This window comes from Neophocaena asiaeorientalis, unplaced genomic scaffold (genome assembly GCF_003031525.2).
Source record: "Neophocaena asiaeorientalis asiaeorientalis breed wild unplaced genomic scaffold, Neophocaena_asiaeorientalis_V1.1 scaffold48, whole genome shotgun sequence".
Classification (NCBI taxonomy): domain Eukaryota; kingdom Metazoa; phylum Chordata; class Mammalia; order Artiodactyla; family Phocoenidae; genus Neophocaena; species Neophocaena asiaeorientalis.
Window position 1 is genome coordinate 316,263 of NW_020175526.1, and position 27,307 is coordinate 343,569.

Below are 27,307 nucleotides of genomic sequence, written 5' to 3' on the forward strand. Positions count from 1 at the left end.
AACACATCGAAAACCCTACCCTCTTGACTGCGAGGTTGGGGTTTCGATTCGGGGCTCCGGATGCCTCGAGTGAGGCACAGAACCTTAAAATTTTCCTTCCACTCGTGGGGCAGGGGATGCCGGACCGGAAAGATGAAGCAGCAACGGCGGAGTCTTGTGTGTCCTCGTGACTTGCACGGGTTGTGTCTTGGCTGTAGGAGAAGCCGCTGTGCTGGTTTGGGAGTGCTGCCAGCTCCCTAGGAACCGTGTGAAAAGCAGGGCAGATCGAGACTCCTCACCCCACCCCATGAATTTCTCTCTTTAACCCTACATTTTTTTAAAAAAAATCTGATTTAAGGATTACATGTAGATATATCTATCCACCTATTTACCTACCTAAAGTCTCCCATGCTTAACACAAGCAGTCTGCATTTTTTACCTTCCAAAGTTGAGAAAGTGTTTTCTGAAGTCGTAGTCCTTTTATTGACATCTCATGTTAGATTCATTATGTTAGAAGTCCGGAGGATTATGACGGGGTTAGGAGTCCTTTCATTAACTGTCTTATTCCACCAAAAGGGGCATCCTGGTTTGGGTTTAAAGAGTAATAGTAGTAGTAATATAATTTATCCTTTCGTGTGTTCCTTTATGTTTCAGTTTTTTTTTCCAGGTGTGATGGGGGAAGGGGCTTATGTAGAGGTGAAAGGGAGTAGTAGCTCTTGGTTAGAGAATGGAAGAAATGAAGTCTCAGGGAAGGTGGCGCTAAATGGAAACAAGGGTCGAGACTGTGCGGGGAGAAGAGGCAAAAGGAGATGGAGGGAAGCAAGCAAATAGCATCGGTCTCCTATTGTAAGCGGAGCTGGAGTCTTGTGGAAGGTAGACTGGCTGATATTACAGACTTAACACCCACAGACTGTGTTGTCCTTACCCCAGCTAGTGGTACACACAGCAAAACTTGGTTTTCAGTGAGATGGGGATTGCCGAGGTCTAACCTGCAATGAGCGGTACTTTACCAGCCAGTGTTCTGAAGACGCTAAAAGTGAAAGCGTGTCTGTTGTTTGGGGTACATTTTGTAACTTCATTATTTTACATAACTAGAAATAAAATGTATACACACACACACACTTCCTCTCATTCATCCTGTCTCTGCCCAACAGTTTCCATCTTTCCATTAGTGTCATCCCAGACCTTTAATATTTATGTTCTCTTCTTTTTGTTTCTCCATGATACTGCTCTTCTAAATCAAAGAACAAGAATATAAGGTATTTATAACAGAAGTCAGTTTGTTTATTTATTTAAAGATTCAGATTGGAGATTTTAAGTTTGTTTTTGATTGTTTTTGGAGGAACTTTGGAAGATCAGGGGCAGAAAGATTTTATGTATGCGCTGACTCCATTAATAACTTGCTCTCCTATACTTTGCTTTCTGCAAGCTATAGATGCTTAGTAATTTCTCAGACTATAGTGTGTATATACATTATATGTGTATATGATATGAATGCTCCCATTATGTGAGAAAAAAATTTTCAAGGCAGATAGAAATAAATGTGAGTTTACATTTATAATTGGTATTCCAGTCATGTTTAAAATTTAAGTTTGGTAGACATAAATAAGCAGAATTGAACTGAAAAAGTCAAATATGTGTCTAGAATCTTGGACTGATATGAAATGAATTTTAGAATACATTGGATAATAGACGAGGAAAATTTACTCTTTAGCCTGAATTCTAGGATAATGTAAATATATCTTTAGTTGTCTTATTACACACATTAGGCATAAATAACATGTGGAAGAAACCTTTGAACTACAGTGTAATATACAAGACTTTTATTGTAAAATAATTCCAAGGCATATATAAAGCAAAAAAATTGTCTAAGACTGATCAGGCAGGACAAATGTTAGCAAGTGTATCAACAAGTGAAAATTTTAGTAGATTTAATAAGTAAAGGGAGCATGTCCACTGTTATGAATATTGGAGGTGGCCCTGAACTTATTCAGTAACTGCCACTTTTTGCTGTCTGGAGATATATTTGTAAACAAGCATTATTTGACAAGTGCTTTTCACAGTAGGGATTCTTGGCCAATTACTGCTGAAGAGCTATGCATTGAAAATGATTCACCCGCAGTGAATCAAGCTAAATTCATTGAGCTACAGTCAGTAATGTCCCAGTAAAGTGCTTCTGACAGTTGTCAGCAGTTTGTATTTGAAAAGTCCAGTTTCTTGTCTCTGAATGTTTTGTATGTTGGAGAAAGTGGAATGGAGGGACTCTGAGGGAGAAAAAAAAACACCACGTGAGGGGAAAAACTGGGGGGCTAAACTGTTTGAAAAACAATTACAAAATTGTAAATGTTTTCAGTGGAAAGAAAGAAAAGGAAGAAAGTTTGTTTTAGGGTTTTTCTTGGTTTATAATAGGACCAGGCCCATAAAAACGATTGGAGGACAGACATAATAGATTTGTAAAACCAAATGGCTTTGTTGTGTGGCCTTGTCATCTGGTTGTAATTCATTTCCTTTTAGATAAAGAGGCAGGACCCCACGGAAAAAGGACAGTAAAATTATTCCCTCACCAGGACACTACTGAAGAAAAAAAGAGAGCCATTACCCCTATTTGAATCATAGATAGTTGGAACTAGGAAGCCACCATGAGTTTAGGCTTTTTGCTTTATAAACCATGAATGGGGAGCAGAGGGTTGGGTCTTAAAATTGTAAGCCTTTTTTTTGAGGGAGACAAAGATCTTCTTGGGTGTCAGGGTGACATGTAAGAGGATTTCATTTCCTAATTTAGGGCAGGGAAGAGATTGAACAATTTCTGCATTTCTAATGGGTATTTCTCCTTTGATTGAAAATATTCTTATTATAATATTGTCACTTGTAAATCTTATTAATTCTTTATGTAAGTTCACGTAGGATATAATTGGTATGGGAAAAGTTTCATTTTTTATGCTTAGAAATGTATTACTTGCCATTATTTGTATTATTAATACTCTGCTTTACAAAATGTGACCATTTAGAGTGTTTCCACATGAAATATAAAAATGAGATGATATAGCTATTTACAGACAAAACAGCCCTAGTCTATTTAATTAAATATTAGACTTTATTCAGTGTTGCTACTGCTGAGAAAATGAGTATGCTTTAGTTATTTTCACTACATTTTTGTTTATTGACTTGACCACTTGAATCTCCTTTGTTTGGTGTGCTTTTTTATGTATTTGCTTGAGTGAACAATTTATTTCTCTTTCATTTGGAAGAAACCTTTTTACCTTTGACTGTAAAAATAGTCAAAGGTAGTGTGCATGATTATGTTAACTAGCTATAGTTATTTTTCCTTTTATGAGTCAAACAACTTTTTTAAAAAGAAAATTGTGTTGTTAATATCTTGAAGAAATAGCTACTGTAAAAGTAATGATAATTCTTTATACTTTATTTTTTCAATTTAAATTAGCAGATATATTTCATTTTACTAATGAATAACATGAACTTAAGTCAGCAGAGGTATCTGATTATTCAAAGATGATTATGGCATTTTAAACAATCTTAAAGTACTTTTACAATAGTTTTCATAAAACATCAAAATTAACTGAAGTTTGAATATTCAGCCTTGCTTATGAATCACTAAAATTGATTGCAGTATTTGTCCTTTTGTTTTCTTTCCAGAAACAGTGACTTTTAACTATGAAATCAATATGAGAGCTAAAAATGTAAATTGTTACGTTAGAGACTCAGTGATTCTTTATGCTCTAATATCTCTGGTGAGTATGTATTTATCTATAGAGCAGAATAGTTCCTGCTGGCATGCTCTACTGGGTAAATACATATTTAGTTATTTTATCAAAATGTATATAATCAGTTTGTTAGATAGTGATTTCTTCAAAGGAGTTATCCTAGTCTATTGTATACATAAACACACCTAATGGTATTTTTAATTGACATTAAAAATGTATCATATGTTTTATCCCAGACTAAATGATACACTTACGTTTCTATGAATGTATACAAAAGTCACTAAAAAATAAGTGCTAAAGGCTTTGTAAACACAGATTTAAACAGTTCATGTTTTTTACAAAAAGTTTAATAATACATAACTTTGAAATAATAAACAAAATAGGTTATTCAGTAAGATATATTTGATATAGGAAATGAATAACTGGAGATTCTCTATTCATAACATTTTCCAAATCATTATGTTATTATTATATTATATAGCAGTTAGAAAACTGGAAGATTTGATAGTTATTCACTGTGAAAATCTTGTCTGAATTATTGGTTCCATTGAAAATGTTTAAATCAAAATGTAAATGATCTATTTTTAAGTATTTGGTTTTTAACTTACAAAACAGCATGACAGCTTAAGGAGTCTCCCTTTATCATATATTTACTTTTCCTGTTTTAGTTTCTGCCTTTATAGACATTTGTTTATTCAGAGTTAATGAAATAGATTTTAAAGTGTTTGAACAAGACAAAAATTTACTTTTGAACAAGAAAAAATGTTTAAGAATTTTAAATCCAAATTTTGAACAACAGCTCATTTTTTAGAATATATTTGGTAACATGCAAGGTATTGTAATAAAGAACTTTCCACCAAAATACTAGGCTCATTGATGCCGTAAATTATACTATGAAATAGCCATTTATAAATCAAATTACAAATAGGTAGTGGTACAGGTATTCTTGAGTATTAAAACTTGATTGGAATTTACATTTTTCTATTGACACTGTAGATTTCACATGTATAGGATTTATTCACTTTACTCATTCTAATCCCATAAAATAAGAGATGGCTGTAATTTAAAATTCATATTAAAATGGCAATAGAAAACACTTAATTGAATGACTTAAAACATAATTCTAATCAACAAATCTCATGAGAAATAGATTTTTAAATTACCTTTTAACTTATTTCATTACCATCTTAAAAATTCCTTAGCCTTAAAAAAAAAATTCTTAGCCTATATAATGTTAGTGTAAAGCAAAAAATAAATAAATAAAAAGGAAAAAAAACGCTGTAAGGTACATAATAATTTAAATTGTGTCTAGTGAAATGTGTGGGACTTTATGGTCTGGCTTTTTTTTTTTTTCCTAAAAGTTCAAATTTGTCATCGAGTATCTCTAATGAGAATTCTAGGTGTTACAAAGTTATAAAATAAAACTGTAATTTAGTAGTTGCACCACTTGGAGTTTTTGAAAACTGTGGTTTAGCATGATGACTTTTATTATTACTAGCTGCCATTTTAAGTGGGTATAATTTTTAATGTTTTTTTTTAATCTTTAGCAATTTAAAGAAACCATAAGGAGTCATTTCTACCATTTAAAGAATGCCGCACAATCCTCTAAAAAAAAGTGTGTGTTTTGTCTTTAGAATCTCATTGATAATGTATTCAGTTAAAGAAAACCTAGTAAGCTCTGTTCTTAAAGCACTGGTTTAGCTCTTTCTTTTTTTCCCTGTAGGTTCTACAGCCTTTAGTTTCTGATCAGTTTATGTAGTACTTTATTAGTATCATTTAAACTATTTCTTAAACTATTGGAGAATATACAAAACTTTGTTGATCAGAAGTTGACCCTAGGTCACGCATTCTTTCCTCTGTATCTTCCGGTGATTCAGTATTCATGGCTTTAATTGCTGTGCATTTATTAAGTAGAGTGCAGGAACTTTGCCTGAGGATGGTGTTTGTGCGCATGGACACGTTTTGGGTTGTGTGTTAAGGCTGTGGTGAAGCTGGGAGAAAGAGTGATGAGGGATGTCATGATGGTATCACTATGAACTTGATATTAATAAAAGCGCTTGGGTTTTATTTTTTATATTGTTAAAAAATCCCATACCAGCACACACACACATTCTAATTTTATATTTGTTTTACTGACTCTGAAGATTTAAATCCCAGCCTAATGGAAAAAAATAACTCTTTAGCTCATTTTATTTCATCCATTTAGTTCTTTTTTCTTTTATTTCTCTGTAAGTTGTACAGTTTTCTTGAGTCATGGCAAATATTTGTGGCGTTAGATACCTCGCAGATTAAATAATTGGGATTAAAGTGTCTGTGATGAGTCTAATTCTGTTATAGTTGCTGGACTATTGCCCAGGCTATCTTCTCCATCCATCACACACGTCTTCGTTTCTAACTAAACTGGGCTCATAACTCTGTTAAGTAAATGATCTGGTAAAAAAAAAAATAATAATAATGATCAAAGAGCCAAAACCGGAGGGTTGAAATATTTTGCATATGCTTTGTGAGAAAATGTTCCTACTTGGAAACATGTTTCCGGCTCAGTATTGGACGATTTAGAGAAAATACAGTCTGTTCTTTTACTCAGAAATGGGTAGTGTCTTTTTTCTCTTATGATAATTTCACACTCTTATTTTCATCTGTCACATCTCATTTCCCCTTTACCCCTCCTTTTCTCTCTCTTTCCCTTCTTCTTTCTTCCCCCCTCCCCTATCAGAGACTCCATTTATGCAAAGTCAAAGCAAGATAAGAGGGTAAGAGCTCATCCATGCCTGTAAGAGCTCATCCATACATCCTGCCTCCAAGGAAGTATTGGGGCGATCAGACAATATAGTCTTCTGTTAAATAAATCATGGGACCCAGTCCTTAACGGTAAAGAGTAGATCGTAGCAAACCAAGTTATATATTTTTTACTTGATTCTTAAGTCAGAAGTCCAAGAGTTTAAGGTATCTCTGTCAGTTTTGTGTTTCTTATAAGATAGCTCACTTATTTACTTTGCACTGGCTGTCCCTTCCAGTTCCAGGATGCTTGTTAATGACTTCTGTGGAAAGACAAACTCAGCAGGTAGGTCCGGCTGGCACTGGTTCAGCCCAGCAGTCCGCAGCAGGCAAGCTTTCTCTGAGCCAAGTTGTAGCTTTCACGCAGAGCCCTGGCCTGTGTGCTGCTAGCTGGACAGGTCATTCGACTGCCCTGTTTTGTGGAAGATGACAGTGGTCTGTCTTCTCCCTACTGTCTAGGCAGTATAGTGATGCTGTCACGAGTCTCCTAAAAGGGGTACAACCAGCCTTCTGAGAAAAGTAGAAAATACTTGGGAACTGTTGTGTCTGAAGGATTTTAACCATATCTAGTTTCAAACCATCATATTTGATTTTTCTGGAAGTTGGGGGTAGGAGTAACGACAACAACAGAACCATTTAATCTTGGAGATTTGGAGCCACTGTTTTTTGATTCAAGCCTGCAAAACGAAGCAGGGAAAGGATTTCTGGTATGGAATTACAGAAAAGTAAGAGAAAAGAAAAAAACAAATCCAAACTTCTGGCTTTGAAATTCAGAAAGAAAGTAGTCTGGTTTTGTTTTGTGTTTTTGTATTTTGTGGAGTTGTTTCTGTTTTGTTTTGTTTTCTTTCCTTTTTTTCTAATCTCCATCATTTACTACCTCTGAATTCTTTGGACACTCACTGTGTTATTTTTTTTAGCATCAGTTCATGTATCTGTAGCATGGAACTACTTCACATACTTGTTGTGGAGAACAATCAAAATGAGATAATTTTCTAATTGGTGAGCATATATAAGTTGTGGGAGTGTGGCTGGTTAGAGCTCTGCAAAGTCCATGTATGTTAATGCTTCTCTTGCCAGGTAAGGACTAGGATACAAGGAAGCATCGGGAGCAGCAGTTTTGTGGATTTAAGTTTACACTATGTGAGGAATCGTCCTTAAGGAAAGGAGTACAAAAAAATTTTAGTTTTGCAAGTGTAGCAGAAATACGGACTTAGTGAACACTTTGCTGGTGCCTTAGTGGCATGGAAGTGACCCATGTCATTGAGGGTCCTGTAGCTTAATTTTAATTAACTTTGCGATAACTGCCTCTCACTGGGTAGTGCAAAATGGGAACATGTAAAGACCATGAAGTGAGCCCTGCTATGTGTGAGTGATGTGTTCTTGAACCATCCACCTCAGATTCCACATAGTTAAAATTAAGTGTTAACACACACTCATAGCGTTACTGTGAAAATAAAATAATGTGCAGAGTATGTATGTTGCTTAGTAAAATTCCTAGAGCAAAACAGGTATCCAACAAATGTTAGTCCCTGGGGTTTCCCCACACCAAATGTGGGATATTTGAGATAAGCTTTCAGAATCACAGGTTATTGTCTTCCTTGCATTGGATGATCAAAGGGAATCTGGGACAGGAAAATAATCTAACAAAAAGAATTGCATATGCAAATTTTCCATAGAGCAATCGAAGATAAAAATCAACCGCATGATGTTGTCCTATTTTCTTGCTGGTTTCCTAATTATTTAATATTGAATACTGGGATTTGATTAGGAAATAAAGGGAAAATCATCAGTACAAGGATTATGGGTTGTAAATGTTGCCTTTTATCTCATTATGCCCCAAGGAGGGGTCAGAAGTTTCTTATTTGCCACAAAACATATCAAGAGATATTTCAAATGTTTTGGATATTTAGTACTGGCATAGTATGTCTTATATATATGTATTTAATATAATATATAATATATATATTTAAATGACCTTTATGGTGCTATGAAAGTGGATAATTGGGAGAATTAAAGCCTTAGAAGTTTCCTGAAACATATGTCTGACACTATAGTTGGACACCTCTGTTTTGGTTTAAAGTATACGATTTTCTCATCTGCTCAGTTATATTCAGATTTTAAAATATTACTTGGAAATATAACTGAGCTTTTACATTTTTAGAAAGGTTTTAACACAATTCTGTGAAAGCTTATCTTTTTTATGTAGGTAACATAAACAGGTATAAGGAAGTTTAGAATGTATTGTATTTAGATCTGCTTGTGAAATGTATGTGTGTATCTGCGTGCATGAGTACACCCACCTGTATACAATAATTATAGCTAACATTCATTATTGACATACCGCGTGCCAAACATTAAGTGGTTTACATGTATACTGATTCATTTTCCTCAAAACAAGCCTAGGAAATATGTATTATTATTATTATTATATATTATTCCTATTTTACACATGAGGAAACTGAGGAAGAGAACAGTTAAATAACTTGCCCAAGGTTACCCATCCAAAAGTGGTAGAAATCTGCATTCAAGCCTAGGCAGTCTGACTCCAGCACTGCTCTTTTCAACTCTTCTACACAAGGGGAGACTGTTGACTAAAGTCCTTCAGATGTCCACAGTCACTCTTGCCCTCACCATCCAAATAATGGCTCATTCCACGGACAGTGGGAAGTACGGTTAAAGTGCATACAAAAATTCATGTGGAGTCCTGAAGATATTTGTTCTCATGTTCACCCATACCTCTAATTTTTTTTTTTTCCTTCTCACTAAATACTTGATCCGCTTCTTGTCATTGGGCTTTTACACACTGATTGAGCCCCATGTTGACATCTCCCCTCTTCATTGCCCACTAGCACAAGGCAAGGTCTCTTCCTCCACATTATGTCTTTTTAATTTTAGGCCATGTACTTTTTAGTTTTTAAATTGTTTTCTGTTACTTTCATGTATAAGCAGCCCAGTTCTCAATCTCTGGCCCAGGCTACACGCTAGACCTAGCTGTGTATATCTGTAATCCCGTTCAGAAACTCGGCGAAGTGCTGTTTGTGGCTGATCACTACACCTTGCTCTGTTGGAAAGAGAGGGCAGTTTTGAGATAAAGTTTTGCCTTAAACTCATGACATTATAATTTTTAGGCAACACTACTTTTTGTAACAAGTGAAGGTACTGAAACGTTCAGTGGGTTGAGTAGAAAATGTGTTCACCTTTAGTCTCCTATCCAAGGCAACTTCTTGGGTGCTTTCTTTTCTCTTTATATACATGGCAATATTAAATATTTTATAATCACTTTTATGTAGCTTACGTTATTAAAATGCTTTGTAGTTTCCAAAATGTGCTAACCTACCTTATTCCACAAGAATCTCATAAAAACCTGTAGGGTAGATTAAACAAATCATTGCTATAAACAAAGGAACTGAAACAAGAAAATTTGGTCTAGTAAAAAATCAGAACTGGTTTCAAAGCCAAAGTCTCATGATTGCAGAATCAGCGTTCCACTTTAGGAGGCGGTGAGGCAGAGTGGTAAGAGCACAGGCTCTGGGGTCTGGCTGAACCACTTAGAGTTGTGTGAACTTGAAAACGCTGAAAGCTAGAAAACCTCCTTGTGTCTATGCATTCTTTTCTGTAAAATGGGAATATTCATACTGTTCGGGGTTGTAAAGATTAGGTTCATATCAATAAAGTGTTTTGTAAAAGTTCTGGTACACAGGAAGCATTATATAAGTGTTAAATAGTCCACGTGCTAAAAAGTAGTGTGGGTTGGCACTCTGACATTTAGCAGGGTCTAATTTTCGACATTAGTTAGTGAGTACTGTCTAATATTTATTGTATATGGAAATATCACAAGAAAAGCACTTGACTTCAGTTCAGTTGCTCAAGCAGCCCTTGTTTACTCCCTGGGTAAACCCTTCAATGGCTCTCCAGTACCCTCAGGATAAAATCTAAATTCCTTGAGCCAGAGTACAAAGCACTCAGTGATTTGCTCCTGGCCCACCTCTCCTGCTGCTTCCCTCCATGTCTGCACTCCGTGCTTCTGTGGGGGAGCCCTTCTCTCAGCACAGTTGGATTCTGGGTGCTCAATAGGAAACCCTCAGCTCCTTCCTGCACCTAGGTTACCTTGATCTTATGCCTAAGTTATACAGGGTAAGAGCCTTCCCCAATTTTCCTAGTATTCTGTGCCCATTCTTTTTCCGTGTGTAGCATATCACGCTGGGCTGGAATCAAGTTTTCCCTTGTTTATACATTTCTGATAATTTGATAAGAATAGAAATCGCCGTAAAAAATAAAGGTTAACCAGAGAAAAAGCTCTCTTCTGAACTGAGACATCCCTACTAAGAGTTATTTGGTATGATTTGCCAACTAAAGCAAGTTGATTCCAAGAAAACTGGCAGGTTTTCTGTTTTTGCATTTACCAAATGCTTCAGTATGAAGAAAGCTTTGCCTGTCTGTAACCCCAATACCTGATATTCCATATGTATCAGTGAAGTATGTTATGCCCTGTAAATTTACTTTTAAGCAATAAATTATATTAAGTAACTTGTTTTGTTTCTGCTTTTAAACACACCCAGTCTCACCACATTACTGTTTTTTCCTGGTAGAGCCTATGTAGCTTTTGTCCTAAATTCATAACTAATAGAGTTTAGAATCTCTGGTATTATAGAGTCTTTTCTAAACGGAGATTTTGCCAACTAAAAGAGTGTATGATTTGCCCACCAAAACAAATTAATACCAAGAAATTTGGCAGTAAAATACTTTATTTTATATTTAACAAAAGTATCAATGAGAGGAAAGTTCTACTGAAGTTTGCCAAACCACTAAGAAATAAATAGGATATATCCTGTGGTCACTATCTTTTTGTGATTTAATCAACTACTGTTTTCCCCCTCTTTCATATGATAAGTTCTCAGAATTCATGACTTGAGCCACAATCAGCCAACATAAAATACTTTTTTCTGTTTTAAGCATGACTTAATTTTATCTCTAGAAAAACAATTAATATAAAACATCTGTTTCTTAACGGTTTAAATTTCTGGGGAGGGGATGGATTTACTCTTTCATTTGTTCTAGATTTCCTGGATAATTTAGACTGTCACTTACTTTATGAAGCACTTTAGATTTACAACTTGGTAGGAATTCTTAATAATGCAGGGAAAGGAGCAGGAAAATGGATATCATCAACCATGTGAACAGAGTAACATTAAAAAATAGATTTATAAAGAATAAAGTTTAAAATGTAATGATGAATGGCTTTTTAAGTATAGCTTGGTTAATGTCTGGTTAGTGTGTTTAATTCTACCCAGTGTCTGATTAGTATATTTAATTAACTATCCCTTTTAAACATATTTTTATTTACTCTAAAAATTCTAACAAATATGTGAGAAGTGTCAGTGGGCTAATATTGTATTCTACTGAGCTAAGAATTCTTTGAACTGAATTTTTCTTCTAGATGGGAGGGATAACAGTGATAACTGCTCTGAAAACTATTACCACATAATCTCCTTTAATTCTCACAGTAACCCTGTGAGCTGGATATTATTTCAGTTTACTAGTGGGAGATGGGGCTGGGGAGAAATTAAGTAAATCGCACTGGGTTGCACAACAAATAAATTGATAGGATAGGAACCAGGTGTGTTTGATGCAGAAGCTCTTGGTTGCACCCACTATCTAGAGATTATATTTATTTAAATGTACTTAAGTATTATGATTTGTATTTTATTTACATACACAATTGTTCAAGGAAGGAATCATGTTTTGTTACAAAACCGCATGTTTTATAAGAAAATCAATTAATATAAGAATAATATAAGCAAAGTATATGGGGACATGGAAAATTTATATCAAGAAAATCTCACTATCATTAATGCTAAAGCAATTGAATAGAAAACTTAAGTATAAGCTTTGATTTACACAGTTTTCGTTTCCTGGCAGAAAACCTGTCAGAACCTATTAGATGAAAATCAGTTTTGTATATTTTGAAAATTGGTAAGAATTATTATTTATGGCATTGTTCAAACACAAACAACACTGTGACCAGCTAATAGGTTCTTATGTAAGTCACTGTTGAAAGCCAAAGACAAAAGGTTAAAAATGGTTTTCAAATTTCTTTTTTTTTTAAGTTTCAGAACCTCTAATTCCTCTCATCACTGTGGAAGCCCAATACATGAAGCAGATAACAACAGAGTTATTGGGCTTCCTGGCTCTTTTTTTACCTCCTTGCTCCCTTCATCTGCTTGTGCCTCTGAGATATCTCTTTAGAACCACAGGGGCCATTGTGGGCTCAGTGTGAAAACCACTGTGTTAAAATATAAAAGGAATGTTGTATAGAAGATCCATGTGCTATGATCCTGACTTGTAACTTTGTAACAATCTAGCTAAAAAATAAATTATAATATCTAGTAAAGTTTACTTTGAACCAGTGGTTCCTAACCCAGAGGCACTCATCAGAGCCAACCTCAAAACATGGTTAAATATACCATGCCTGGAGCCTCCTATACTCACTGAGTCAAAATTCATTAAAGCAAGTCCTATGGGGAAATCTGTAAGTTTAGAACCTGGGAATCTGTACTTTTAGAATATATATTCTAAAAGTACAGATACATATATATATATATATATATATATGTATCTGTACTTTTAGAATATATATTCTAAAAGTACAGATACATATATATATATATATATATATATGTATCTGTACTTTTAGAATATATATTCTAAAAGTACAGATACATATATATATATATATATATATATGTATCTGTACTTTTAGAATATATATTCTAAAAGTACAGATACATATATATATATATATATATATATGTATCTGTACTTTTAGAATATATATTCTAAAAGTACAGATACATATATATATATATATATATATATGTATGTATATATATATATATAAAACTATATAAATGTTTTCTATTATTAATTTCAAGGACAATATGAAAATGTGCTAAGGCTAAAGGTAATTTATATTATTATCAGATAACACTGTGTACAATAAGGACATACAAAATGTTAGAGAATTGTAAAAACAAATGTCAAAATCCAAAATTATTCTAATTATGGTTTGATATGTAGTCAATGATAGAGTCATTGATTTCAGAACTGATCCTAAAAGTGTATGCTTTGATTAATATTTCCCCTTTATATTCCTACATAATTTTATCTTCATTTTGAATGTGTTCCCATATATCCCTGAGTGTCAAATGTTAATTCAGATAATTATACCCTAAGAGAGTCTGACTTGGGGGACACAGAAGGATTATTTCACAGGTAATGCAAATTCAAGCAAGTGTCTACTCTTAGAGCTAAGCAATTGGAAGGTTGAACAATCAGCAGGATACTTCCTATTTTATGCACTGATGCATCCCCAATGCCTAGAACAATTCTTGGTACTTAAGTAGATGCTTAATAAACATTTGTTGAACGAATGAACGCTCATTCACTGCAAGTGTCCATAGAACTGTAATAGAAGTTAAAGCAGTGAGCTAGACTTTCTCCTTTTTACATACTATTTGTATTACATGTAATTTATTAGGTTGAAGATAATAGAAAAACTATCCAACAGTGACTTACAATGTAGAGGGGTTAAAAATATGTTTGAGAAAGAAGTTTCAGGGTAGATGTCTGGTGGTTTGGGTTCAGTGGCTTAATGATGTCGGGATAGGAATCACTGTGACTTTTTTGGCCTTACTTTCAAGCCTATTGCCTCATGGTTGCAAGAAGACTGATGCATCTCCAAGCATCACATCCAGTTCAGAACAAGAAAAAGGGAAAGAGAAGAGCCAAGAATCATGTCAGCTGCACTATTCCTTCAGCTAGGACAGGAAAACTTTCCCAGAAGCTGACAAGGAGATTTCAGACTTATGTAACAAGGGCCCCCAGTTCAGTGGAGGCTAAGATTATAGAAACATAATGATCATTATTTGGTAAGGCCAGTTATGAACCATTGTCTGGTGCTGGGCACATTGCCCCTCTAAACACAAGTGAGATTCTGATATGAAGGAAGGAGAAAGGATGTTAGTAATTAATGGGCATAAAATACAATACAATATCACTGAAGTGATACAATACCACTGAAAAGAGAAAATACTTTTATTTTATCTTGTTTTATTTTACTTTATTTTCTTTTATTTTCTTTTCCTTTATACACATTGTAAAAGGAGAAGTAGCCAACTAGTGGGGTTATATTTTGACCAAAAGTATATTTTAGGTACCAGGTTAACTAGGCAAAAATGATTGCTACTAGATCATCAATCTTGTACCTTGTAAAGATACATAATTTATTGTATTTCTAAAAAATGACTTAATAATTACTTTGCAGCTGTCACGAATCTTGCTAGCTATTTTGAAATGGATAATTAGAGCTGGGTACTAAAATGTTTATGTTCAGTCACCTAAAATTATTGGGCACAATATTTATTTATACTTCTGTCAATATTGCTTTATATTTTGACTAGCTTTTGATGACAAATTGTTATCCAAGGATTTCTTGTAATATATATATATTTTTTTCCATTTTGGATAACAAAGCCATTCTGTAGGGTTTACATCAGAATTCAGTTTTAATTAAGCCACAAGACTGACATGGGATAATGACTGAAGTTGCTAGCAGAAATTTGGGTCACTTCTCATGTCACAATAAGGGCTACTGGGCCACACAGTTGTTTGTGCTTTTTTGGAAATGCCATCACCTTAAAATACAGACTGTGAAATTGTGCAAGTTTCTTTCTGTTTTAGTGCATGTTCAGATCTAATCATCATTTTATCCTATGCTGAAGGCTGGAAAGCTAGTTATTATATAGGTTGTTTTGCAGTTTGGTATATTTCAGTCAAACATTAGGGGTAATTAGGGACTGGGGTAAGGATTCATTCCAAATGAAGAATCAACTTTGCATACATTTCCCATTTCTATTTTGATGTGCTTTTTGACATCTAAGGACAAAGTATATTTTACAAACTTATACCCTGTTTTGCCCCAGTTAGCATGCTTATTAAAGCATAATGAATAATAAAATAAAAAAATAAGAGTTACCCTTTTGCTTTCTGAGATCTTGTAACTTACTGTTGGAAATTTGATACTAAATTTTGATTTCTCTAGGAAAAACTAGTATCTGCTCTGTTTAGATTAATAGATCTGAGGATTTCCATTTTATATAGCGTACTACTAGATCATTATGGGAGATGTCGGCTTCTGTAACATGTTATTCAAAATCCATTGATTTAGTAAAACTCTTTGATATGTAGAAATTAAGAGTTTCAAAGGAGGGAACCTTTGGATTCAGTAAGTCTGATATTGGAGCAAGTGTGATATAGAAGCAAGAGAAAGAGCTTTGGAGTTAGATAGACTTGGATTTAGATTCTGGTTTTGTGCTTATCAGCTCCATGACCGTAGACCGCTGCCGTGTTTAGCTTTTCTCAACCTCAATTTCCTTATCTGTAATGTGGGGAAAATAACACACCAAAGGATCATTGTTAGGGTTAAGTGATATAATGTGTATTAACTACAGATACACATAATTGTATTAGTCTTAATCGCTGATATTACAAATATGAGAATAGAGGACCTCAAAATAAAATCACTTCCACAAGCTCACACAGTAGCAAACCAGAACCATAGGACTGATGAGTATTCTCTGTGCAGTGGACTATTCTCAAAGTGAATTGTGAATGTGCACATCTATTTCAAATGTTGAGGATTTGCACTGTTCTGCAAGGAAGAGCTTCATATACTATCTACGCACATCGTAGAGTGGTGAACAGGAATTGAGTGAGCATATTCTGTAATATGACAATTTTCAAGCCCATTATGTCATCTAATTTTGACTTTTCTTTTTAGGATAAAAACAATATGTAAAACTAGACAAGTTTGGTTACCACACCTGACAAGGTAGCCATGAAAACCATGTTTTTGCTCTTTTCATGCAGTGTGTCCTGTGAGGAGCAGACTGCTCATTAGTCATAATTTCGCTCAGTAGATTTCAGAGTTACCTTTGCCTAAACACTCTGTATAGACTAACCAGTGGATACGAATTCTCAATCCCTCTTTGCCATCTCCATGAGTTTACAATTTTAGAGTATATTAACAGTTCAAAATCTTTAGCATACATTTCTGATTGATTTTTGCTTCCTTCAGAGTTGTATGCTTCATAGTATGACTATGCTACTGCTTACTTTTCAAAGAGCAGTGGCTAAAACTTCTTTGTTTATGATGATGAAAAATATTTTGTAACAAAATGGAAAAAAAAGAGACAAAAAGAACAAAATGAGCATAGGTGAATGTATTTTGAAACAAACAATTAAAGGCAGTGGTTATTGCTCATAGTCAACAATGAGAGTAATAAGATTGAAAGAGACAACAAAAATCATCTATCTTTGATATCACTTATCACTTCAAAGATAACGAATATGATGGTGTAAGTAACTCAATTTGAAATGTCATTGGAATTCTTTAAGTCAAATATCTTTAAATGGGAAGTATCGAGACATGATAGAAGAAGAACAGACTTCTGGCATAAGAGAGACTAAAGTCTGCCTTCAAATTCTGCCACTTAGCAGTTGTATCTGTTAGGATGTCTTCCTCTGCAAATAGCAAATCACTTCCCACTGGATTAAGCAACAAATCTGATTATTTCCCATATAACAGGAAGCCCTAAGAGAGGCAAGTTTCAAATTTAGGTGGATTAGCAACTCTGTGATACAATTTTGAATCAGATACTTCTCATCCCTTCACTCTGCCAACCCTAATCTATAAGCTTTGCTCTCCTGCTGATTCTCCTTGTTTGCTCAAGATGGCTGCATCAGTTCCAGGAAATATACTCATACCCAGCAACTTTCAAGGCATCCAGGAGTTTCCTTTTCTACTGTTTTCTTCATAAAAACTCCTTTCCCTTGCAGATCACCTTCACAGCTCATTGGACAGAACTGAAACAATAGTTAAGACCACATAATTGGAACTGAGATAAGTTCAGCATTGCTAAATTGTGGAAGAAGAAGGAGGGAAAAGCCTGAATGAAACTGGAGAAGAAAATAGAGACCAATTTTTCTGGAAGAACTTATATTAAAAACAAGACACAACTACAAGGTTTGAAGTAGGGAGGTGACGTGACCACATTGGTGGCTTAGAAAGGTCTTTCTGGATGCAGTGTGTTGTAGACATTTTCAGGGATCATGCCTCTCTACTGAGAAACCAGTTAGGAGATTTTTCAAGTTAAAAATTATGGCACAGATTTGACTGGACTGGTTCTGCTGTGGAATGAAACAGAGAAGGCAGTTCAGAGAGTTATATACAGAATAGAGTTAGAACTGGTGGGATTTGGTTACTGATTCAATGTAGGGGGTAAATGTGAAGGAAGACAAATGTGATTCACAGAATTCTGGATGGAACAACTGGTTCTATGACATTGCATTCACTGAGATAGGGAACATAGGAGGAGGCTTTTTTTGTACAAGGAAGATACTTTGTTCACTTTGCTACAGGTTGAATTTGAAATGACTGCAAGTCATGAATGTGTTAGTAAATAGCAGACAGTTTTATAAGTTGATTCGAATTTCAAGAGAGAGAGATGGACAAAATATATGGATTTGGGGGGTTATTAATATTTACATTACAACTGAAGATTTGGAAGTTCATGAGCTCCTCTACAGAGGTTCTTTCATAGGGGGTATGTGCTAATATCACCTCTAAAACCAGTCAACTAACAAACGAAAGTTAAATATCCTAGCCATTCCCCATCCTAAATAGTCTGATTCAGTATGAATGGAGTGGTGCTAAGACATTTGTTCTTTCCAAAGATTCTTTTTTCTTATTCCCATTTTAAGTCCTAGTCAAGAATCATTGGTATAGAGTGATAAGTGAAGACAATCTACAAAAATAGAGTATTGATCAAAGCCAAGGTTTGAAGGGTTGGTAGAGGAAGAGTAGCTTATAATGGAAACACATAGCCAGAGAGGTTAAAGAAAACCACAGAAATGCATTGTCACTGAAGATGAAAGATGAGAGAGAGTGTCCATGGGGGTCATGATCATATGCTACCAAAACGTAAGGAAAATTAGGAACTCAGAGCTACATGAGTATCACAATTTTTAGAACCAATCTTTTAGATTGGTGAGATTTTCCACAGGCAGTGTTTGACAGCCATGGTTCATGTACAAATAAAGTAGATTCATTCATGATTAGGGTTTACTTGTTGGCCTTTGGATGCCCTGGGGAGATAGGTTGCTGTAATCAAGGTATTTGATGATGTCTAGGCTCTTAAGTGCGGGACTTGGTTATGGGAAAAACCATAAGCAAGGCTTGTGGTCTGTCATGAAGGCTTCAGGTATTGCCTCATGTTTTTTTCCTTCCTTGATTTTCCTGCTGGGGCTCTGAATGATACTGCAAACTGTCAGTGTTGTGTTGATCCTCTAGGTGTGCTGGGATCGTTAAATGAAAGAATATATATAAATTGCCTGGTAGATTACCTGACACATAGTAAACACTAAATAAGTTTCTTTCCTAATATTCTTCCTTTTTTTTCTAAAAAAAGGTTGTACAGTTATGTTTCTCAGAATTACAAAAGAAATGAATACTCTCTCATTCATTTTCGAAATACAGTTGGTTATAGATTCTTGCTTTCAAGCAAAGACGACAGAAATCTATGTAACACCCCTAAACCTAAAACATAATTCTTACCCAATTTACAAATTTAGTTTTCCAATGGGAAACACATGTCTTCTTTCTCTGCACTGCTGTTGCCAACTGTTCTTTGTTCCCTGAAGCAGTTGTCTCATTATAAAATTTAGCCCAGAAGCAAGAAATCACATCTGTTCTGAATGAGACTATGGAGAGAGGCTGGACAGCTGTATATCTGGGGTTTAGTCCCACAGATTAGTTAAACGTGTGCTGTAATTGAATCCAGTAGCTTTTCTGGTATTGTTAAATGGAAATCAATAAGCAAGCAAACATCAAAACTCGACTGTATTCAATGGGACTTTGGTTCAATGCCTTTAGAGAGAGAGAATGCCATCTTATCTGCTACTAATCCAAAGTATTCTCTCTTCACACTGTGATGGAGGTCTGACTACCATTATAATTGTGTTTGTGTGTTAATGTGAAGATCATGGGAAAAACAGAAACAATGTAAAATTACAAATATGCCTTTTGGGTCTCCTTTACCTTCATGTCATCAAGGATCACACATTCTTTCAAGGCATTACCCACTGATGGTGGTGGGACCATGCGCCTTCAGCTGTCTTTTGACTCTTCAAAGTCTCAAAACACATTCATCCCAATGCATCATTTTCCTGGAAAATCCAATAACATTTTTTTGCCTAATATTAGCAAGATGTTATGGAGGAAGCAATGGAGTCAGAGGGATATAACTTTGAAAGTTAAAGAGCATATTTGAATAATTAACTCCAATTACTCTTTAATTTTTAGAATGTTTGAAGTTGAAGGCTTACGAGTCTTTTTGTGCATATTCCATTTTACTCATTCTGCCCTCCCTTTGTCCTTCTTGAATCCCAGCAAAAAGAATGAGTTAGCAACTCTCTGGCTTTTCTGAAAGTAAAAATTTTAAAAGCTTTTCTCTGTTCAAGAAAGCATTAAATTTATTAGTATGTAGTAATAAAATTAAGACATACTTAAGATTAGTTTGAAATAATTTCTATCATAATTGTTATTTGGTTAGGCAGTTAACTGATTTTTACTTATTAAAAAGTTCCTGTATTTGTGAGTCATTGTTTTTCCTATGTTAACTTTAGGAATTTGCAATAGACTAAATACTCATTGACCTCTACAGAGTGATTTCTCCTGGAGAATCAGTCTTCTAAATTAATGATTAGATTACCAACCAATATGCCCATCGTCATTGTAATTATAGAGTGGCTGAGGGAAAATGACCTTGAAGGCTGTCTCTCAGTTTAATGGTATGGCTTTATTTTAAAATATAAATAATAGAATAAAAACATTTTCCATAAAATTTCTGATATCTAATTAATGTCTTTCAGAGTAACTGGTATCAAACATTTCCTCTAATTATATTCATTAGTGGCTTCTCCCGGACAAGTTTTAATTAAGTTGTACAATGAAGATCAATACTCATTGTGTATTCATTGCAATTTACAACAAGCATATATACTGTTCAGAACAATTTAATTACTGTAATTGTAGCACAGAAGATACTTAGTGACTGTGCTGCATTACTGCCAAACCGCCTTTTAATAAATTCAGTAATGAAATTAGAAAAGGAAATTCTGAAAATTCACATTTATATATACGCTATGTCTAAACCGGTTTTTATGTTAGTAGCTTAAGTAATGGGGGGAATGGAAGCATTGATAATATCAGTGGCATAAAGCTTTTTCATGCATGCCATCATGAATGTTGAGAAATTATTAGAGCATAAATGACTACACTTGTAATAATAGTTACTTTGGTTACTAAAAATAATGCATAGGCGTTGGGTATTCAGAATACTCTGTTTTCTCTAAATAAGATGTCAAGTTTTGTTACTTTCATTTCCTTAAATAGGAGTAGTATTTTCATTCATAAGGAATGCTTCCAAATGTGTTAACTTCTATTAATGATGATCATGCTGCTGATGCATTGTGCAAGGAATTGTGGAAGTAGAGATTTTCTGGAAGCATCATAGGTGTATACCAGGGTTTCTGAGATTTGGCACTGGTGAAATTTGAGCCACATAATTCTTTCCTGTGGGGTGGAAGAAGTTTTGCTATTCACTGAAGGATGTTTAGTCAGTTGCATGCCTGTCTTCTTCCCATGAGATGCCAGTAGCAGATACTCCCCTACTTCCCAGTTTTGACGATCAAAAATGTCTCCAGACATTATCAGATGCCCATGTTGAGAACTACTGGTGTGTGTTGATTCAGCCATACCCTCCTGATCTGTCTACTGACCAAATGATTCATTCATAAGACAAACAGCTATTCTGCTGTTCTGAATGCAGGCTAGGTTCATAGGCATGAGTCAAACATAGTGTTCTTTTAGGGGAACAATAAAATTCTATGTATTCCGTGTTTTGGATATAAGAATTGGGTGTTAATAAAATATTCAGTAATACTACCTTACCCACACTTTGGAAAAGGAGAATCAGAGATCGTTTCCTGGGGAAAACAGTTTCTGAAATATGTTTTGAAGTACAAATGAAGACTTAGCAGTTCACAAAGGGAGAAGGGTATTTGAGATAGCTAAAGCAGCAGGTGCAAGACTTGGAGGTATAAGAAAGCCCTCTTACTCTTATCTGTACCTATCTGTATATCTAATTTTATGTAGATATAATTTTAGATAGTTATTTTTCCTGAGGCATCAAATCCCAATTTACTCTGCGTTACATGAACAAAATTATAAAGTAGTAATCTGCAGGTAATTACCTAAAACACCTAATTTTTCTCTTTTTTTCCTCAATTTCCAATTCAGTAATGGTATATGTAAATATCTGCTTTGCACTGTGAATGTTATGAAATCATCTTCTAGGAGGAAAGCAATTTTAGGCAGTATGGAAAAGTGACATGCATGTATTTCCTATAAAACTCCTAATCTGTTTACCCGAAGAAAATCTTTTGACAAGATCATCAAAAGAAAGATGATATACATTCCTATTGTAGTTATTTCCATGTGTTCAGTAATGTATTCCAATATGGGAAACTCCCAATAAATTGTAAAAATAGTGAAGCTAGTATTTTCATTTACTTTCACACTTACACATTTTCTAAGCCAAGAAGAGTACAAATAGTAATTTTAATTAAAGTTAATTCAAATGAGGGCAATTAAATTTTAGAAAGACATCTGGAATTCTGTTGATAATAATGAATATTTAAAGATGCACATATTGTTAAGAAGTCTACAAGGAATGCTGTGTTTCTCATGGCAGGCTAGTTATGAATTCCTAGAATTCCTATGCACATCACTTTGCCACCACAGGATTAAGTTCAATTTGACTGCCATCGTAGCAGAAGACCTTTAGTTTGCTCATTTGCTCTACTTTATCTAGTCCACGCAGATATGCCGCTGCTCAATATCAAAGGTGAGTAAAATGAATCATAAAGATGAATAAACAGAAGGATTTAGGTTCTGCACATCCCTGATATTTAGTCATGTCTAGACACAGACCTAGTGCCCCAGAAAAACTAAAATGAGGACAAGGACATTTAAGTTTAATGTAGCCTTATTCCCATAGAAACCACAAGAGCCAACAGTAGCGTAAAAAGAAAAGAGTACGGATCTACCTGAAAAATTAAATTTAGTGGACTGACTCGAGGATTTGCAAGGTTATTGGGTAGTGAAATAGTTTTGGTCTGTTTGTTTTTGGTTTTTGCTGTTTTAAAACAATAGTTTTTGAGTTAGGTCAGTTTCCTTTAAAAAATAATAATTCCACATATCATTTATTGTTTTATTCCCTAAAGCCAACACGCTGTATGTAGGCTAAAGTTGATACAAACATTCTGTAGGCATACATTTTTATAGTTAAAGAGCTCAGAACTTAATGAGGAAAATAAACAAGTTTAAGGGTAGGTTACAGTACTGAGTATATATCTGTGTTTTCTAAGATTTTAAAGTTTTTGATTTATTTTCATATTAATAGTTTTAATACAGACTGTTACCTTAGTGTGTAAGATATGTATGTTTGCATATATGATATGAAATAAAATGATGGATAATAAGGGTAAAATGCACATAATTTCCATAGCATGCCAAAAATTTCTATTTCAGTTGTGATCCTGATTTCCTTGATCAAAATAATTTCAGAGTACGGTCTCTTGTAGAAGTTTTACACATTTCTCAGCCTATCTAATGTTAAACCTTTAGTACCCTAGGCTTACACTTGCAGATCCAACCATCTTTTTAGAATTGCGGGCATTTCAAGATACTGACTCTTGAATGTAGTTTGAGAAAGCTTCAGTACCTCTGACGAGGGTTAACCCAGTCGTTTCCCTTTTGGGTCCAAATACCATGCTCATTCAAAGTGGTTCAGCGGCACAGCACACCAGGTAGATCCATTTGGTTTAGGCATAATATATTTGAAAGATAATGGTCTATGATCTAGGTCTAAAGCATTTTGACTACATAGCACCTTTTTTTTTTTAACATCTTTATTGGTTTCTGCTTTATAACAGAGTGAATCAGCTCTATGTATACATATATCCCCATATCCCCTCCCTCTTGCATCTCCCTCCCACCCTCCCTATCCCACCCCTCTAGGTGGACACAAAACACTGAGCTGATCTCCCTGTGCTATGCAGCTGCTTCCCAGTAGCTATTGATTTTACATTTGGTAGCATATATATGTCCATGTCACTCTCTCACTTCGTTCCAGCTTACCTTCCCCCTCCCCGTGTCCTCAAGTCCATTCTCTACATCTGCGTCTTTATTCCTGTCCTGCCCCTAGGTTCTTCATAACCATTTTTTTTTTGATTCCATATATATGTGTTAGCATTGAGTATTTGTTTTTCTCTTTTTGACTTACTTCACTCTGTATAACAGACTCTAGGTCCATCCACCTCACTACAAATAACTCAATTTTGTTTCTTTTTATGGCTGAGTAATATTCCATTGTATCTATGTGCCACATCTTCTTTATTCATTCATCTGTTGATGGACACTTAGGTTGCTTCCATGTCCTGGCTATTGTAAATAGAGCTGCAGTGAACATTGTGGTACATGACTCTTTGTGAATTATGGTTTTCTCAGGGTTTATGCCCAGTAGTGGGATTGCTGGGTCATATGATAGTTCTATTTTTCATTTTTTAAGGAACCTCCATACTGTTCTCCATAGTGACTATATCGATTTACACTCCCACCAAGAGTGCAATAGGGTTCCCTTTTCTCCACACCCTCTCCAGCATTTATAATTTGTAGATATTTTTGATGATGGCCACGTGATAGGTGTTAGCTCTTCTCTAAATGTTTGATAGAATTCGCCTGTGAAGCCATCTGGTCCTGGGCTTTTTTTGTTGGAAGATTTCTAACCACAGTTTCAATTTCAGTGCTTGTGATTGGTCTCTTCATATTTTCTATTTCTTCTGGTTCAGTCTCAGAAGGTTGTGCTTTTCTAAGAATTTGTCCATTTCTTCCAGGTTTTCCACTTTATTGGCATATAGTTGCTTATAGTAATGTCTCATGATCCTTTGTATTTCTGCAGTGTCAGTTGTTACTTCTTTTTCATTTCTAATTCTGTTGATTTGAGTCTTCTCCTTTTTTTTCTGGGTGAGTCTGGCTAATGGTTTATCAATTTTGTTTATCTTCTCAAAGAGCCAGATTTTGGTTTTATTGATCTTTGCTATTGTTTCCTCCATTCTTTTTCATTTTTTTCTGATCTATTCTTTATGATTTCTTTCCTTCTGCTAATTTTGGGTTTTTTTTCTTCTTCTTCTTTCTCTAATTTCTTTAGGTATAAGGCTAGGTTGTTTATTTGAGATTTTTCTTGTTTCTTGAGGTAGGATTGTATTGCTGTAAACTTCCCTCTTACAACTGCTTTTTTGGGCCATTTTGTTTTCATTGTCATTTGTTTCTAGGTATGTTTTGAGTTCCTCTTTGATTCCTTGAGTGATCTTTTGGTTACTTAGTAGCGTATTGTTTAGCCACCATGTGTTTGTATTTTTACACATTTTTTCCTGTAATTGATATCTAGTCTCATAGCATTGTGGTCAGAAAAGATACTTGATATGATTTTAATTTTCTTAAATTTACTAAGGCTTGATTTGTAACCCAAGATATGATCTATCCTGGAGAATGTTCCATGAACACTTGAGAAGAAAGTGTATTCTTTTGTTTTTGGATGGAATGTCCTATAAATATCAAGTAAGTCCATCTTGTTTAATGTATCATTTAAATATTGTGTTTCCTTATTTACTTTCATTTTGGTTGATCTGTCCATTGGTGAAACTGTGGTGTTGAAGTCCCCTACTATGATTGTGTCACTGTCGATTTCCCCTTTTATGGCTGTTAGCATTTGCCTTATGTATTGAGGTGCTCTTATGTTGGGTGCATAAATATTTACAATTGTTATATTTTCTTCTTAGATTGATCCCTTGATCATTATATAGTGCCCTTCTTTGTCTCTTGTAATTGTGTTTATTTTAAAGTCTATTTTGCCTGTTATGAGAATTGCTACTCCAGCTTTCTTTTGATTTCCATTTGCCTGGAATACTTTTTTTTTTATCCCCCCACTTTCAGTCTGTTTGTGTCCCTAGGTCTGAAGTGGGTCTCATGTAGACAGCATATATACAGGTCATGTTTTTGTATCCATTCAGCCAGTCTGTGTCTTTTGGTTGGAGCATTTAATCCATTTACATTTAAGGTAATTATTGATATATATGTTCCTATTACCATTTTCTTAATTGTTTTGTGTTTGTTATTGTAGGTCTTTTCCTTGTCTTGTGTTTCCTGCATAGAGAAGTTCCTTTAGTATTTGCTGTAAAGCTGGTTTGGTGGTGCTGAATTCTCTTAACTTTTGCTTATCTGTAAAGTTTTTAACTTCTCCGGCAAATCTGAATGAGATCCTTGCTGGATAGAGTAATCTTGGTTGTAGGTTTTTCCCTTTCATCACTTTAAATGTGTCCTGCCACTCCCTTCTGGCTTGCAGAGTTTCTTCTGAAAGATAAGTTGTTAACCTTATGGGGATTCCCTTATATGTTATTTCTTGCTTTTCCCTTGTTGCTTTTAATATTTCTTCTTTGTATGTAATTTTTGATAGTTTAATTAATATGTGTCTTGGTATGTTTCTCCTTGGATTTCTCCTGTATGGGACTCTCTGTGCTTCCCGGACTTGACTGACTATTTCCTTTCCCCTATCAGGGACATTTTCTCTTCAAATAATCTCTTCAAATATTTCTCTAATATAATCTTTTAAAATATTTTTCAGTCCCTTTCTCTTTCTCTTCTTCTTCTTGGGACCCCTTTAATTCAAATGTTGGTGCATTTAATATTGTCGCTGAATTCTCTGAGACTGTCCTCAATTATTTTCATTCTTTTTTCTTTATTCTGCCCTCTGGTAGTTATTTCCACTATTTTATTTTCTTGGTCACTTATCTGTTGTTCTGCTTCAGTTATTCTGCCATTGATTCTTTCTAGAGCATTTTTAGTTTCATTTATTGTGTTGTTTATCATTATTTGTTTGCTCTTTAGTTCTTCTAGGTCCTTGTTAAACATTTCTTATATTTTCTCCATTCTATTTCCAAGATTTTGGATCATCTTTACTATCATTACTCTGAATTCTTTTTCAGATAGACTGCCTATTTCCTCTTCATTTGTTTGGTCTGGTGGGTTTTTACCTTGCTCCTTCATCTGCTGCATATTTCTCTGTCTTATTTTGCTTAACTTACTGTGTTTGGGGTCTCCTTTTCGCAGGCTCCAGGTTTTTGTTGCAGGTTGTTTTTTTTTTGTCTGCCCCCATTGGGTAAGATTGGTTCAGTGGGTTGTGTAGGCTTCCTGATGGAGGGGACTGGTGCCTGTGTTCTGGATGGATGAGGCTGGATTTTGTCTTTCTGGTGGGCAGGACCGCGTCCAGTGGTGTGTTTGGGGGTGCCTGTGAACTTAGCGTGATTTTAGGCAGCCTCTCTGCCTAGCACACTTTTAAACTACTTTAATTTCAGAGGGACAGTAGGTGAACCTGTTGAAATATAAACTCCCTGAGTGTCTATGTATCTGTGTGTATGTGCAAGTTTGTGAGTGTGCGAATGTTGGTGCATGGGCATGTGCATACTCTTCCATTGCTTCCTTTTGCAATGATGATGTTCAGACTTCCATCTTGGGAATTACTAATATGTTAGGATACCCAGCCCTAATTGAGTTCTGCCTTTCAAAATGTAGCTAACAGTTTTGTAAAAAA

At 34.8% G+C, this 27,307-nt stretch overlaps 1 protein-coding gene across 4 annotated transcripts in view; it reads left to right on the plus strand.

Moving 5' to 3' along the window:
* The window catches only part of EPHA5 (EPH receptor A5), a 314,725-nt gene that overhangs the window by 1,467 nt on the left and 285,951 nt on the right, over nucleotides 1-27,307 (plus strand). The window lies entirely within an intron of this gene.